Genomic DNA, 16,074 nt, shown 5'->3' with positions numbered 1-16,074 from the left:
TCAAGAGGAGGAGACAGATTTGGGGGAGGGAAATGGAGGTGAGATGTGAACTAAGTTTTCAGGTATGATGAGCTTCACTCAGGTAGCTGCAGAGCATCCAGGTGAAAATATCTTACAGAAGGCTGGATTATGACTCAAGAGAGAGCTTGGAAAGCATGCATGTGCAGTCAAAGCTGGGATAAGAATCTTTAGCCCAGCTGGGTGCAGTGGCTCACACCTGTAATCCCAGCACTTTGGAAGGCCGAGGTGGCTGGATCACGAGGTCAGGAGATAGAGACCATCCTGGCCAATATGGTGAAACCCCATCTCTACTAAAAATACAAAAATTAGCTGGGCGTGGTGGTGCGCACCTGACTCCCAGCTACTCAGGAGGCTGAGGTAGGAGAATCACTTGAACCCAGAAGGCAGAGGCTGCAGTGAGCCAAGATCGTGTCACTGCACTCCAGCCTGGGTAACAGAGTGAGACTCTGTCTCAAGAAAAAAAAAAAAAATGTTTAGCCCAGATCCCCCTTTGACGTTACCCTGTCTGCTCTTATAGTCCACGCTCAAGGTCCTGACATAAAAAGGGAGATTTAACACAAAACCCCTCTTCCAGGCATAAGTCCTGGACTACTCTGCTCAGCTAGCAACCATTGGCTCTATCTTCTCTCTAGAATCTATAAGCCAACTCAGTTCCTTACCTTGCCCTTTGACTTATTTTTCTGCAAGCTGAATTTCTACAAGCAGCATTTCTGGACTATAGTATGTTTTGATCTGATGGGTCACAGGCAGCCGTGCACCCTCTTAGGGACCACTGGACATTGGAATGGGATGTGGTATGTTTCTCTGTTCTTACTCTGAATGCCACCTCATTTCTGCTTGGTTTCTGTAGGCTTTGCTAAATAAATTGGAAACTTAATATTTCCTGGGATCAGTTAGTGTGGTCTGTTGGGCCATCTGTGGCCCAAGAGTTTCCTTCAATATTAGGGAGAGGAGAGAAGTTATGAAAGTCAAAGGAGGTGGGCGGACTTTTGAAAGTGAAACCCATTATGTATGACTGCTGAGTTTTCTCAGCACTTTTGCGAAAACTGGTTTAATAAAGATTCCTCATGAGAAGTGCTTTCTCATGAAAGTAGCATACAAGTATATTTATAGGCTTATTTTCCTTTTTTCAAAATAACTTTAGCATACACCTACTCAAATAAGCTACCAATCTCATATGAACTGACTCATTTGTCAATGATAAATGCAGACGCCAGTGTGGGGGCTGACTACTCCATCAAAAACATATAAAGTATATTGTGTTTTTAGCTTAAGCATGTTGGGAAGCAGTAGACTTTTCTTTTTCTTGTTGTTCTAATGGCATCATCCACTGACTCGAACATGGTTTCTCTTCCTGAGAGAGACTGTAAGTTCATTGCAAAGGGGACAAAAACACAACATGGGCAGAATGTAGGAGAGATGATTTATGGCACACCAAGAACGGAATATCTCAACTTTATTGTATTAGTTTCCCAGGGCTGCTGTAAAAAAGTATCACAAACTGGGTGACTTAAAACAATACAAATGTACCATCTCAGTGTTGTGGAAGACAGAAGTCAACATTAAGGTGTCAGCAGGGCCATGGTTCTTCTTAAACCTATCAAGGAATCCTTCTTTCTCCCTTCATAGCTTCTGGTGGTTTGGCCTTCCTTGGTTTACAGCCACATAACTCTAATCTCTGCCTTCATTATCACATGGCATTCTCACTGTATGTCTCTGTGTCTGCATGTGGCCATCTTCTTATAAGGATGCCAATTATATTGTATTAGGGACCCATCTTAACTGATTACATATATTTCCAAATTATCACGACTCTATTTCCAAATAGGGTCATATTCTGAGACACTAAAGGTTAGGACTTCAATAGATCTTTTTCAGGGGAGATACAGTTCAATCCACTCATATTCACAAAAAGAAAAAAAAATGAAAAAGAATAGTTATGGATAATGGGTTGAGAGGCTAGTTGTCCCTATTACTGTTCTTAGACTACTCCTTCTTTACCCTCATGTAATAAAAAGAAAAAATTGCTTCCTGGGAACTCCTGCTATTTGGCTAAATTGCTTTCTCTTCCTGTCTTCGGGTAGATATGGTTGTGTACTTATTGATCACTTACTACTCACCACTAAATATTGGGTAGAGGTTCTCAAATTTTGTTGTATATTTCATACTACCTGAGAACTTGTTGAAAATATACAGAAACCCAGGCCTTATCCTACTTCAATAAGCCTGGGCCCCTCTATCTTCTAATGGCTCTCTAGGTAGATTCTAATACACTCTAAAGTTTAAGAACCACTGACCTTGGGCTTGCAGTCTTTAAACCCCAACTTTTGCCAGCATCGTGGAAGAATTCATTATCTACAAAGATGACTCAGCCATCACCAAGTCTTCTCATACCTTGACTTCTTCACCCTCAATGACCTTCTAGTCCACTCCATCAGGGCCAGCTATGTACACAGCCACATTCTGGACCTTGTTATCATTATTTTACTAACCTGATGTAATCAGTATTATAGTGAATGAACTGAATTTTATAGAGTAGAATGATAATACAAGTTTGGTTTTTTTTTTTTTTTTTTTCTCTAAATCACTCTATTAGTCCATTCTTGCATTGCTATAAAGAAATACCAGAGACTGGGTAATTTGTAAAGCAAAGAGGTTTGATTGGCTTACGGTTCCGCAGGCTGTATAGACAGCATAGCAGCTTCTGCTTCTGGGGAGGCCTCAGGAAGCTTTCAGTCATGGAGCAAGGCAAAGGGAGAGCAGACATCTCACATGGTAGGAACAGGAGCAAGAGTGGGGAGGTGCTATGCACTTTCAAACAACCAGATCTCATGAGAACTCACTATCTTGAGAATAGCATCAAGGGCAGTGGTGCTAAACCATTCATGAGAAACCACCACCATGATCCAATCACCTCCCACCAGGCCCCACCACCAACATTGGAGATTGCAATTGTACATGAAATTGGGGTGGGGACACAGATCTAAACCATATCAATCACCCTTTTCCAACTCCTCTATAGGCTAGTTGTTTTTTTGTTTGTTTGTTTTCCTTGTTCCTAGTGCAGACTTACTTTCCTGGCTTCTTTCAGGTCACAAAGTTCTCTTGGTAACTCAGCCACAAGAATGGTCTCAGTTCAGTAATGAAAATGTTCAATAAAATTTGAATGACACCCATAAAAGTTTGAGCCTCCCCACCTCCATCTTGTTGCTGCAGCAGACTGGAAAACCTGAGGGGGTGGGGAGAAGGGATGAAAATATAGATGGCTGCTGCTTCTCTCTCCTCTCTGTCCACCCACACCCACCTTCTTAATCCCCCAATTAACTATCTCTGTGTCCTTCAAGGGTTGGATCAGGAAAAGGGAGGAGAGGTCATCAAGGTCCCACTTGGTAGGCACAGACACAGTCACCTATGGCAGCCTCTTGGCATGGCAGAATCCTGTTGCTCACTCTTTCCTTCACTGGGTATTTTTGTGAATTTCAGGGAGATCCTCCCTTTGGAACATCCAACTGTCATTGTGAAGGCAATGACTCTCCTCAGGCTGGCCCCCTACAATTCTCTCCTTAGCCCCTGGCCACTCCCTTCCCTGTGGTCACATACGCCCTCCAGCCAGTTTTGGCATCTGAGGTTGCCCCAGGCAAGCTTCTCCACAGGCCCACATCTGGCTCAGGAGAAACAGTCGCCCACCCTTGCCTCACTGCTTGTGGATGCGCAAGTGAGTGCCCCAGTGCCCCTGCCCACTTCTCCCCTTTCCTCCCCACCTTCTCTAACCTGGATGATTTGCACAGAGCTACTCATACCGGTCCTTAATGCTCTTCAAACTCCAGAGGCACATTTAAACCTCTTCAGGGGATTTCGATACAGTATCCTTATTTGAGCTAAGGAGACAGGGACGCCACTACCTTTCCCCGTGAGAGAGGGAAAGAAACACCCAAGGCACTCCAACAATTCTCCAAAGAAAACAGGTCTCTCAATTTCTCAATTTCAATACTTGTACACACTACAGGTGGTTAAGGAATTAAGGGTCACACAACCACACTGACCCTCCTTTGGCAAACGTCACCAAGTGATATAGCTCCTCATTTTGGCACCTATTGTTTTCCTTTAAGGTTTTAGGGTCTCAGTCAAAACTAAAAGAGAAAGGGCCCCAACTGAACATCCTGTTCACACAGCACATTGCTCCCCAATTTAGGAAATGATTAGCTTGCTTATTAAATGCTTCTCACTAGGACTACTACAATGGCCTCAAGGAGATCCTTCTTAATTCATGGTCCCCTCTATTTTCTCCCTCATCACTAAGCCCTCTCCTACTACTAATTCCCTCCCAGGTTAGATTTCATGGTACATACTTTCAGTAATCTCCTTGCCAATACCTTAAATTCTCTTGTCTATCTTTTCCTCACATCCATCTGAAAAAATCTCAATCCTGGATGAACTCAACAGCTCACACTCTCCATGCCTGTGCCAAGGCAGCTGAGCCACTGGCAGCTGAAGTAAGAAACACAAAAGGGCAGACTGATAGAACTATAATTTTAAGGTCAGTAACTCTGGGCCCTCCACACTGCCAACAATGCTGTTATAGTTCTTTGGCCAGCAGGCTCTCTTATTCTCTGCAAGAGTCATCTCAAGTCTTCCACGCTGTCTTCAACCTCTAATCCCCTACTGTGCTGTCCATGCTCAGAAGATGCCTCACCTTTTATTTCTTGGAGACTACAAAATTAAATAACTTCTTCTCCCTAACAAATTTACTATCCAACCTATACCTTGACCCATCCTATCCTCTCTCTCTCTCTTTCCTGTTAAAATAGAGATGGTCTTAGTGCAAGACCAACTCCTCTGTTTCTTGTTTGGATCCCATCCCCTCCCACCTTCTTAAGAAGGATACACCATTAACTATCTCTTCTCCTAGCTTCAACCTCTCTCTTTTGGATTTTTTTTTTTTTTTTTTTTGACTGAACTAAGTGGCTTTTTTATTAGAGAAAGCCAGAATTACAAAGGACTTAAGAATTGGCATTGGGGCCCTTCTTCTTGCCAAAGGTGGGCACAACGTTGACAAAGCGCCGGTTGTACTGCATCCGGCGCTTAGCCCGACCGGTCTTCTTCTTCTTCTTCTCCTGTTTGGCCACCTTAGGAGTCTGATTTCTCACTTTCCCAGCACGGGCCAGGGAACCATGGACTTTACCTCCAAGCATGCCGCCTGCTACTTCCAGGGTAGTCAGGGCCTCCACCCCACACTGGCCCAGAGTGGCCTCATCCTCCAGGGGGGTGCCTGCCAGGAGCACGACTTGATCTTCCGGGGCAATGCCCTCCAGTGAAGCTACATGAGCCTTGATCTGGGCAACCGTTTCCTGGCCGGTCACCTCGAGAGTGTGTAGCTCCTGGGCGCGGACAAAGAGCTGCATGTTGACGACTGAACCGTGGGCCCAGCTGCCGCTACCGCGAAGATGGAGTCGAGAAACTGGATTCTTATTGGTATCTAAAGATAGTAAAGTCTCCCCCTCTTAACACATCTGTACACTTAGAATTACTTCATATATTAAAGTTATTTAACCATCCATATTACCCTATGAAGTAGATATTCTTTTAGCCCTAATTTTTAAGAGAAACAAGTTCAGAGATATTCCATAACTTGTCTAAGATCACATGGCTGGTAATTAAAGTGAGATTCAAATCCAGGTGGTTTGATTCCATAGGATTTTCTAGTCTCTGGATTCCCTGTTTGTCTGTTTTTATTATCTATTCTTTCTCTCGATTTTCTATTGCATTGTCTTATCTCCTTATGATCTGCTTCCTTCCCACTCTCCCACCCCTAACTTTTATTAAGATAAATTTGAAAGTGACAGAAAAGCTGCAAGAATAATACAATGGGCTACCTATATACCCTTTTTCTAGATTCACACACATAACTATGTATATATGCACATACATATATACACACAAACAAAGGCAGTTACCCAATGACATGATTCAAATTTCAGTGACTATGCTTACTAAATGTAATTACACAAAGTACAAACTTCACTGCAAGAACTTCAGTCTGCCAATCACTATGTAATTAACAAATGTGCATCATGATCAGTGACAGCGACCAATCATTCACTGCTTTCAAAATCTGTCAGCAATTGATCACTGCACATGTTTTTCAGTTCATGCACAGACAGCAAGACATGAAATTGTGTTACTTCCTTGTCTCCCAGTGATAAACTCACATAATATTTTATAAAAATAGATATTAAAGGTCGGGTGCAGTGGCTCATGCCTGTACTCCCAGCACTTTGGGAGGCTGAGGCAGGTGGATCACGAGGTCAGGAGTTCAAGACCAGCCTGGCTAACATGGTGAAACCCCCCCCATCTCTACTAAAATTACAAAAAAAAAAAAAATTATCTGGCCATGGTGGTGCCTCCCTGTAATCCCAGCTACTCAGGAGGCTGAGGCAGGAGAATTGCTTGAACTGGGACTAGGTAGGCAGAGGTAGCAGTGAGCACCACTGCACTCCAGCCTGGGCTACAGAGGAAGACTCTGTCTCAAAAAAGCAAAACAAAACAAAACAAAATAGATATTAAAAAGAGGAAATTGGCCACGAAAAATGAAAGTGAAGGAAAAGCATGAGAAGTAGTAACATTGGAAGTGAAATTCAAATCAAACAAAGAGCTATAGAAAAGATAGTTGGCTATGGCAATGTTGACACTGTGATCATTAGAAAGACTAAGGGTATGCAGTCAGGGGAACTTAGTAAAGGTGAAATTATTGACATTAATGAAGAAAGTGGCTGTGACAAAAAAGGATGAAGATGTCCCAGAGGAAGTGACATTGCCAAAAAACTTCACAAAACAAGTAGGTAGATTGATAGAATTAGAAAATCTCTTTAGAAACATTTCACAACAGTGAAAATGCAAAGGATAAAATAATGCAAGCTAATCCAAACTTAGAAAGGAATATGATGATTTGTGAAAGTGGGGAAAAGATGCTTCATCCATAAGATAAGTTATATAATCAGAAGAAGCAGCACTGTTCAAATTATTCTTGGTAAGTTTCTTGTTGTTGATGTTGTTTGTTTGTTTGTTTGTTTGTTTGTTTGTTTTTGAGACAGGGTCTTGCTCTGCCACACAGGCCGGAAGGCAGTGGCATGATCATGGCTCACTGCAACCTCTGCTTCTTGGGCGCAAGCCATCTTCCCACCTCAGCTTCCTGAGTAGTTGGGACTACAGGCACACACCACCATGCCTGGCTAATTTTTGTATTATTTTTAGAGACACAGTATTTCACCAGGTTGCCCAGGTTGGTCTCAAACTCCTGAGCTCAAGCAAACCGCCTACCTTGGCCTCCCAAAGTGCTGGGATTACAGGTGTGAGCCAGCAGGCCTGGCCTTTGGTAAGTTTTAACAAAGAAATAAAATACTTTAATCCTCAATATTTCTAATGTTTTAAATTACAGTGCACTAAATACAAATTAGTTTTGCTTTTTTTTTTTTTTTTTTTTTAACAATTTTCTGCATTTATGATTGACCATAAGAGTGTTCTTAATGTTTTGGTTAACATTTTTAAAGGTGACAGAACAATTGTGATTTTCCCCATTGATTATTAAAATCACTTTGTAGTTTCAGCTTGCATGGTCATTTTTATAATCTTGTACTACCATATCTTTTTACAGTCCTGCAAAATGAAGACTGCATGCATATGTACAGATACAGATATTACAGAACCATTTGAAAGTCCTCTACATATAAAATGATGTTTCATTTCCTACACATTTCAACATGTATCGCTTTTAAGAACAATGATATTCTCCTACATGATCACAATATCTGTCTTATCACACTCAAGAAATTTAACATTGATACCATAATATATCTAATATTCACTACATATGCAAATTTCTTCATTTGCCTAAATAACATCCTTTATAGCATTTTAAAACATCCTGTATCTATATTAGGTTTAGGCATAGTCTTTCCTTTCATCTAGAATAGCTCCATTGCCTTTTTTCCCCTCTCATGACATCAATAGTTTTTAAAGAGTTCTGTAGAATGTCTTACTATTTGGATTTGTCTAATGCTTAGGTTTAAATTAAATATTTTGGCAACAACACTACATAGATGATGGTTTGTCCTCCTTTATTCATTAATATCAGAAGGCTTGTAATGTTCATTAGTCCCATCAGTATTCATTTTTAAGCTTGATCATTTGGTTAAGGTGATATGTGTTGGATTTCTCTACTGTCAGATTATCTCTTCATGTTATTAATGAGTAATGTATGAGGAGATACTTGGAAACTATGACTATTTTCCAACCTCTCACCTAGTGGCATTAATACCCATGGATTATCCTTTCATTGTCAATGAAGAGCCATTCCTGGCTCTTCAGTTTACCTCATATACTATTATTGTTACTTTTGTAATTGCAAAATGGTGATTTTCCAATTTTGTCAATCTGTCCACATTTATTAGCTAGCATTCTTCTATAAAGAAAAGCTTTCCCTCTTTTTTTGTACCCCCTCCTGCTCCTTTTTTTTTTTTTTTTTTTTTTTTTAAGAAAGAGTCAGGAGTTCAGTGGCTACCATCTCAGCTCACTGCAACCTCTGTCTCCAGGGTTCAAGCGATTCTCCTGCCTCAGTCTCCCAAGTGGCTGGAATTACAGGCACGTGCCACTATGCCCACCTAATTTTTGTGTTTTAATAGAGACAGGGTTTCACCATGTTGGCCAGGCTGGTCTCAAACTCCCAGCCTCAAGTGATCCACCCATCTCGGCTTTCCAAAGTGCTGGGATTACAGGCATGAGCCACTGTGCCAGGGCCCCCAACTTTTTCTGAGTATTTTTATAGACTCATGGATTTTCTTTTTATCCACTATTTTTTAATGAATTACCATCATTATTCTTTTTATCATTCAAATTGCCCTATTTTGGCCTGTAGGAGGACCTTCAATTTGATTTCTTTGTCCTTTGACTTGTCCCACCAGTTTGTGAATGCTTTCTTGGTTATTTTTTATGAGTGCTAGATATTGCATTTGGATCATTGTAAAAATAGTTTGAGACCAAGAAGAATGTTATTTTTCTTCAAGGAATTTTTATATGTGCTTCTGGTAAGAGATTAAGGCCAGTAGCAATCCTACATCACCTTAATTCAATCCAGTTGGAAGGCCTGAGAGAATCCGAAGGGGGTGGTTCAACTCCCCGGGAGGGTTGGCCTATTTCTGGTTTACCCTTACTCTCATGTAGTCCTTTGGGTCCCAGCCCAAAACCTGGCATCACTCCCCTTGACCTTCCCTGAACTTCAGTTTTATCTCCCTATCCTTGTTAGTCTGTCAAAATTTCTATTCAGCTTCTCAGACTCCTATTCGGAAAAGTGGTTCTAAATGCTCTACTCACATGTCTGAGTTTCCTTCTCCCAGGTATTATTCCAGATATTGTCATGTTAACTCTCAGAGTAAATTTCAAAATATTTTGTCCAACTTTTGTGGTTTTACTTGGTAAGAGTGTTAGCCGAATTGCCTAATTCATTACTGGAAGTGAAAGTTCCCCTCATTACGGTTTTACTTTTAAAAATTAAAATATGATCATGGCATTTTCCTAATTAAAGCACTTCAGTGACATCCATTTTTCTTCAGAATTCTTAATTAGGAGGCCTAAAGGTCTACATTTCCAAGTAATATCCAGCCACTCTCCTTTTCACTTTCTATTTTCCAGACACAGTGGTTCTCTTTGGCATGCCACAGCTTCACGATTCTGGCTTTGCACTTAACATTCTGTCCCCGACCACCATTATTTGCTCCCACCCATATCCTTTTGATCTAGTTTATGCTTACTCCATCATCAGAGCCAACCAAATGTTTCTTCAGCAGGAAAGGCTTCTTTCAAAGCACTTATTAAAGTTTACGATAAGTTGATTTGAGTGGTTATTTGAGTTAATATGTCTTCTTCCACATGCAACATGAAGGCAGAGATCATGTCTGCTTTTTTCACCATTGTGTGCCCAGCAACTACTTGTAGCAGGCATTCAACAAAATAGAGGAATAAATAAAAATTATGCCAACCAAAAAGTTCTTTTCTGGGTCACTTATCTGTGTAACCATACTATTTATTTTCACCAACTCCCTGTACCTAGGGTTCTGTCAATGCAGCTAACATTTCCTGCCTTTCAACTTTGAGGTCTGATAAAAAGTTTTGGTTTCCATTTCTCTAATGCTGACATTTACTTCATTTCAATAGAGAGCTATTTTTAACCAAAGTAACATTGTTTTTTGGTGACTTTGCAAAACTTTCAAACCAAGAGGTTATCTTTGTTTCAATGTAAACACACTGATAATTGAGAAAAAAGCCATTCAGAACCTTGATTTCTAATTTAGCTAACTCTTCAGAAAGTGAAAAATAAAAACCAAAGAGTCTCAGGCAGGTGATGAAGTAAAAATAATGCATACAGTAAATAATGCTGCAAGTGTTTTATTTGGCTTAGTATAGATTTCCCCGGTACCATAAATTTTCATCTGTTTTGCATTTGAAAATAAAAGACAGCTGCTTCTTTAGTCTGTAGGCAAGAAGCCAGTAAATAATGGGAATGCTAATTGATACTATAAGTTTTTGTTTTAAGGCCAAATTTAGGCTTACATTACTAGGAACTTGCATGAGCCTGTATCGATATTTTATTTTCATATGCTTGGCCTGGCTATGAAAACATAACATACAAATATCAACTGTCTGATTTCTTTAAAGAAAGAATACGTCACATAACATACAAATATCAACTGTTTGATTTCTTTAGCCTCAAAGGCATTTCTCAGTCAGTTTCCCAGAATGGGGTCATCAGGTCACAATTGGGTAATGGGAACTTTAAATTAGCTCATGTTTATAGGGATTACAGCTTCCTTCTGCAAGAGAAATATGATATGAGTGGACACACTACTGGGTAACACCTCACTCCCAGACTTCGTGAAAATAAATCTCCCTCCTCTGCAAGTGCAGAATATGGCCCACTGCTCCTCTTTTAAAACACACACTTTTAAGACCTCCTAATTAACCTACATGTAAAATGGATGAATGAACATGTTTGCTACGTAAGTTTGGCAGTGGGGACTTTCTTAGGTATGGTTGCAAGTGGCTCCAACGTCTCCCCTAAACTTTAGACTTAATTATGCAATTTCCTACTAACTTTCCCACTTAAATATCTAATATGTCTCAATCTTTAACAAGTCCAAAACTACATTCTTGTTTCTCCCTGTTCCCCAAAATGTGTTCTTCCTACAATCTCCACCATCTAAGTGAAGGACAGATCCATTATTCTAGTTGCTTAAACCAAAAACTGAGGACCCATTTTTGGTTCTTCAGTTTCCCTCATACACCAAATCCTCTCAGCTTTACCCTCAGCATGTGTCCAGAATCTAACCACCACTTTCCATTATCATGATCCAGGCCACCACCATCTCTTGCTTGGTCTATTAACTAATCTTCCTGTGTTCATTCTTTCCATCCTCTCCACACAACACCAGAGTGATCCTTTTAAAAGGTAAATTATATAGATTTCTGTCTCAGGGTAAAATCCAAAGTCCTTACCATGGGCCTAGCCTAAAAGATCTTATGAAATCTGGCCTCTGGCCATCCCTTTGACCTCATCAACAGTACTCCTGTTCATTCCACTCCCATCAAACTGGTTTCTGTGATTTCCCTCTAATATGCAAAGCTTGTCCCTACACATGCTACACCATCTACCTGGAATGCTCTTTCCCTTATGCCTTCATTGTCCTCAGGCTTCTACTTAAATGTTTTCTTTCTGGGGAGGCCTTCTAGTAACAGCACATCATATTTTTGAAAACACTTCATTTCCTTTTCCACAGTACTCTCTAACACCTTATGTAGTGACCACATATCTTGGTTTTTCCATGAAAGTCCTGATTTCAGCTGTACTATATTGACATAATTGTGAATAATTATTCTCAAAGTGTCCTTTTTAGATAAAGTATGTGGTTGTCCTATCCTTACCATGTCTTGTTTTATTTTTACAGCTTTCATCGCCACCTGATACCTCCTGATACCACCTGTCTTCCTCTTATTAGAATGTTAAGAGTTGACCATTTATTTTATTTTCTACTGTATTCCTAGCACTTAGAAGTACCTAGACCACAAATGCTCAAGAGTACGTGCTGAATGAATAAGTGAAGTCATTGATTACATGACTTACGTCCAGTGCTCTACTGGGAACCAAAGAGGAGAAGACAAATACAACACAGTCCCTATTCAATGCATAGATGCATCATCTCTATGCAACTGTCCCTCGGTATTCTCAGGTACAAGGTTCCAGGAACTCCCAAGATACCAAAATCCATGGATGCTCAAGTCCCCTACAGAAAACAGTATAGTATTTGCATACCCTATGCACATCCTCCTATCTACTTCAAATCATCTCTGGGTTACTTATACTACTTGTATTTATTATATATAATAAATGTATTTATTATATAATATATATTATTTATATATATTTATTTAAAGTGGCTCAAGTGATTCTCATGTGCAGGTCAGTTTAAAAACCCAGGAGCTATCTGCCTAGTGGAGGAGTCAGAGATGAAAGGCAGGTGAGCATCAGAATGATCTCTCTTTAGTGAATGGCTAGGATGTCCAGTCTGCCAAAATCATCATATTGAATTTGGACATCAACATGAAAACGTATGCCGTGTACAGGAGACTGCATAGTGAGGCTGCCAAGGAATATTAATAAATTCAATTTCTAAATTCTATTACTGTGCTGGGGGAAAACAAAACAAATAAACCAAAAACCTTCTTTACTACAAAATCAGAGTATTGGCTTCTCAGTGCCTGAATAGCAAAAATGGGAACTCTTCACGTCCCGGAATGTCTTTGACAGTGTAAGAAGTGGGGAGAGGAAAGCTTTCCCACAGAGAACTGTGTATGGGGCTGGATGAAAATGAGCACTCAGTCACAATTTATTTGCTGTAGGAAAGAGATTTGTAACCAAACCCATGCACATAAACTCTAATTATATCCTCAGGATAAATTCACACAAGTAGAAGTGCTGTTAACTCAGATGATCTCTGCACACGATTATCAAGATCTTTAATTTTAGTTGGGAATTCACTTTTTTTTTTAAGTAGAGGTTTTAAATTTTCTTTTTCTATTGGATTTTAGATGTACCCCAAGTAAAAAACAGCTGAGTCTCTTAACATTCTAAAGAATAATACTTCTAGCTACTTCAAGAAATCTGCTGATGGTAATCCTCTTCTCTGACAATATAGTTAGACTTAATTCATCATCTCTATGCAACTGTCCCTCGGTATTCTCAGGTACAAGGTTCCAGGAACTCCCAAGATACCAAAATCCATGGATGCTCAAGTCCCCTACAGAAAACAGTATAGTATTTGCATACCCTATGCACATCCTCCTATCTACTTCAAATCATCTCTGGGTTACTTATACTACTTAATAAAATGCTATGTAAGCAGTTGTTATATTGTATTTTTATTTGCATTAATTGTTTTACTGTTTTCTTTCCTAAATATTTTTGATCTATGGTTGGATGAACCTGTGGATGTGGTGTGTGCAGATGCTGAGGGCTGACAGTATTTGGCCTTGCATGTAAATCTCTATTATGGCACTTACCATGCTAGTGTGTTTGTTTTCCTACTTGGCCACACCCATAAGCCACCTCCTCCCCACCCGCAAGTGTTTTAAAAGACTATGAGCTCTGAAAGCAGTAGTGCCTAGAGAATTTCTGCAAAGTGCAGATTCTCCTGACCTGTTCTCTGAGATTCAGGAGGGCTAGGGCATCTGCAGCAGGCTTTCCCAAGTGATTCTGGGTGGTCAGTTCACAGACTTCCCTACAAGACACTGACAAATGGAGACTGTCTTAGTCACCATTGCATAACTACTGCTAGATAAATGTGTGTTGAATCAATTGATTGAAAGATCAGGAAAACATCTGGGGATTTCTCTGAGGAAATCATCTCATATAGAACTAAAGCCAGTTAGATGAGACAGTACTTTCAGTATGTGCTATGAGAATTACTCAACAGGTCCAAAACTGAAGGGGATCGAAGAGAATACTTGACTGTTAGGGATCTTGAGAAAACAAAACAGTCAAGCAGATGATTAGGCAATTTACAAATGCAAATCCTAGATAATCAGAATAGTTTGTGATCTTGCTTAAGCATTTTAGAACTTGTCCTATTCACACTTTATCTGTTTCATTTTCTACTAGGCCTTGGAACCCTCACCTTTCCCAGACAGAAGCACTCTGCTGCCTTGTCAGTTTCAAGAGGGAGGAAACTATAACTGAGAGATATTTTTAAAACTTGGAAATGGTCTGCAAGGTGCATATTCCATCACCTTATGAAAATATGAATTTTAAGTTTACATTTATCAAAGCATGTTTGTTCATGACAGGCTCTAAACCAACCTACCTTTGAGGTTACCTTTAATTCATTAATTCCCTACCTTGCTGCCTGACATATTCCCTAGAAGCATTTTCTAATCTTTTCCCACCAACATCATATTTAAAACCTACTTGAAGTAAGTAAATTACAGCCCAAATCTTATCTTGTTCTAGAATCCCACGAGTGCAGGGAAATAGGAAATCTTCCTTTGGGTAAGTTCCAGGAGTTAGTTCATTATAACAACATCAAGACAGTATTTTTAATAATAAATTTTATATGTTTAAAAACAACAGTACTTCAGTTGCCTAGATAATAATAGTTTCAGTTTATTTATCTATTTATGTATTTACTTACTTACTTATTTATTTAGACAGGGTCTTGCTCTGTTGCCCAGGCTGGATTGCAGTAATGTGGCCATGGCTCACTGCCACCGCCTCGGCTCTTGTGATCCTCCTGCCTCAACTGCCTCGTAGCTGGGACTATAGATGCATGCCACCATGCCCGGCTAATTTCTTTTTGAGAATTTTATTAGCCGGGCATGGTGGCTCACGCCCGTAATCCCAACACTCTGGGCGGCCGAGGCGGGCGGATCATGAGGTCAGGAGATCGAGATCATGCTGGTTAACACGGTGAAACCCCACCTCTGCTAAACAATACAAAAAATTAGCCGGGCGTGGTGGCGGGCGCCTGTAGTTCTAGCTACTCTGGAGGCTGAGGCAGAAGAATGCTGTGAACCTGGGAGGTGGAGTTTGCAGTGAGCCGAGATGGCGCCACTGTACTCCAGCCTGGGTGACAGAGCGAGACTCTGTCTCAAAAAAAAAAAAAAAAAAATAATTGGTAGAGATGGGGTCCCACTGTTGCTGGTCATAAACCCCTAGCCTCAAGCAATCCTCCTTCCTTGGCCTCCCAAAGCACTGGGATTATAGGTGTGAGCCACTGCATCCAGCCTCTTTCACTTTAGATATTTGAGATACACGCACATATGCAATTTTGAGTTAAAGAATAAATTACTCTTACATATACACTCATAGAAAACATTATAGCTTGGACTTAGCCCTCTTAGATAAAGAGTTGTCAGTCTGCCATTTACACAAGTTGGCTGTATTTCCCATATACAGCATGGGAAATACTGTATTTTAGTACAGCAAAGCTAAAAGACAAAGCCTTTGTTTTCAAATCTCAGGTTTTTCATTCTGCTCTGAGTCATGTTATTCACTGTTTCCTTATGTGGTAACAAAAAATGATTATCTTTCCACAAGAAGGATGTTAAGAAATTAAGTAACAATTATAAAAACAGAAAGCAATAGAATATTGGTATTTACATTTGATAGCACTTACTGTTAATGAAAATGAAAACTGGAGGCCTTGGGTCACTTGAAATTCAAGTAAGAAGGAATGGCTTTTATATTAATAAACTGTTCATTGTAAGTACTCTACTGATAACTGATCAGTCATGCTAAAGGCAAATCCGGCAGATAAGAATGACAGAAATTATCAATAAAAGGAATTGGAAATTAAAATATTTCCATTCTATAAGCATATTTAAAGATAATTTGGCCAGGCGCAGTGGCTCATGCCTGTAGTCCTAGCACTTTGGGAGGTACAGGCAGGTGGATTGCTTGAAGCCAGGAGTTTGAGACCAGCCTGGCCAATATGGTGAAACTCTGTCTCTATT

General features: G+C 40.1%; 1 pseudogene across 1 annotated transcript; it reads right to left on the bottom strand.

Annotated features, from left to right (window-relative positions):
* Positions 1 to 4,951: 4,951 nt before the first annotated feature.
* Positions 4,952 to 5,489, bottom strand: LOC111550108 (annotated as a pseudogene). Its single transcript, XR_002733923.1, has one exon. The product of XR_002733923.1 is annotated as a ubiquitin-like protein FUBI pseudogene (transcript).
* Positions 5,490 to 16,074: the final 10,585 nt, after the last annotated feature.

Source organism: Piliocolobus tephrosceles, chromosome 2 (genome assembly GCF_002776525.5).
Source record: "Piliocolobus tephrosceles isolate RC106 chromosome 2, ASM277652v3, whole genome shotgun sequence".
NCBI lineage: Eukaryota > Metazoa > Chordata > Mammalia > Primates > Cercopithecidae > Piliocolobus > Piliocolobus tephrosceles.
Note: the sequence above shows the minus strand (reverse complement) of the source record. Positions and strands in the feature narration are given on the sequence as shown.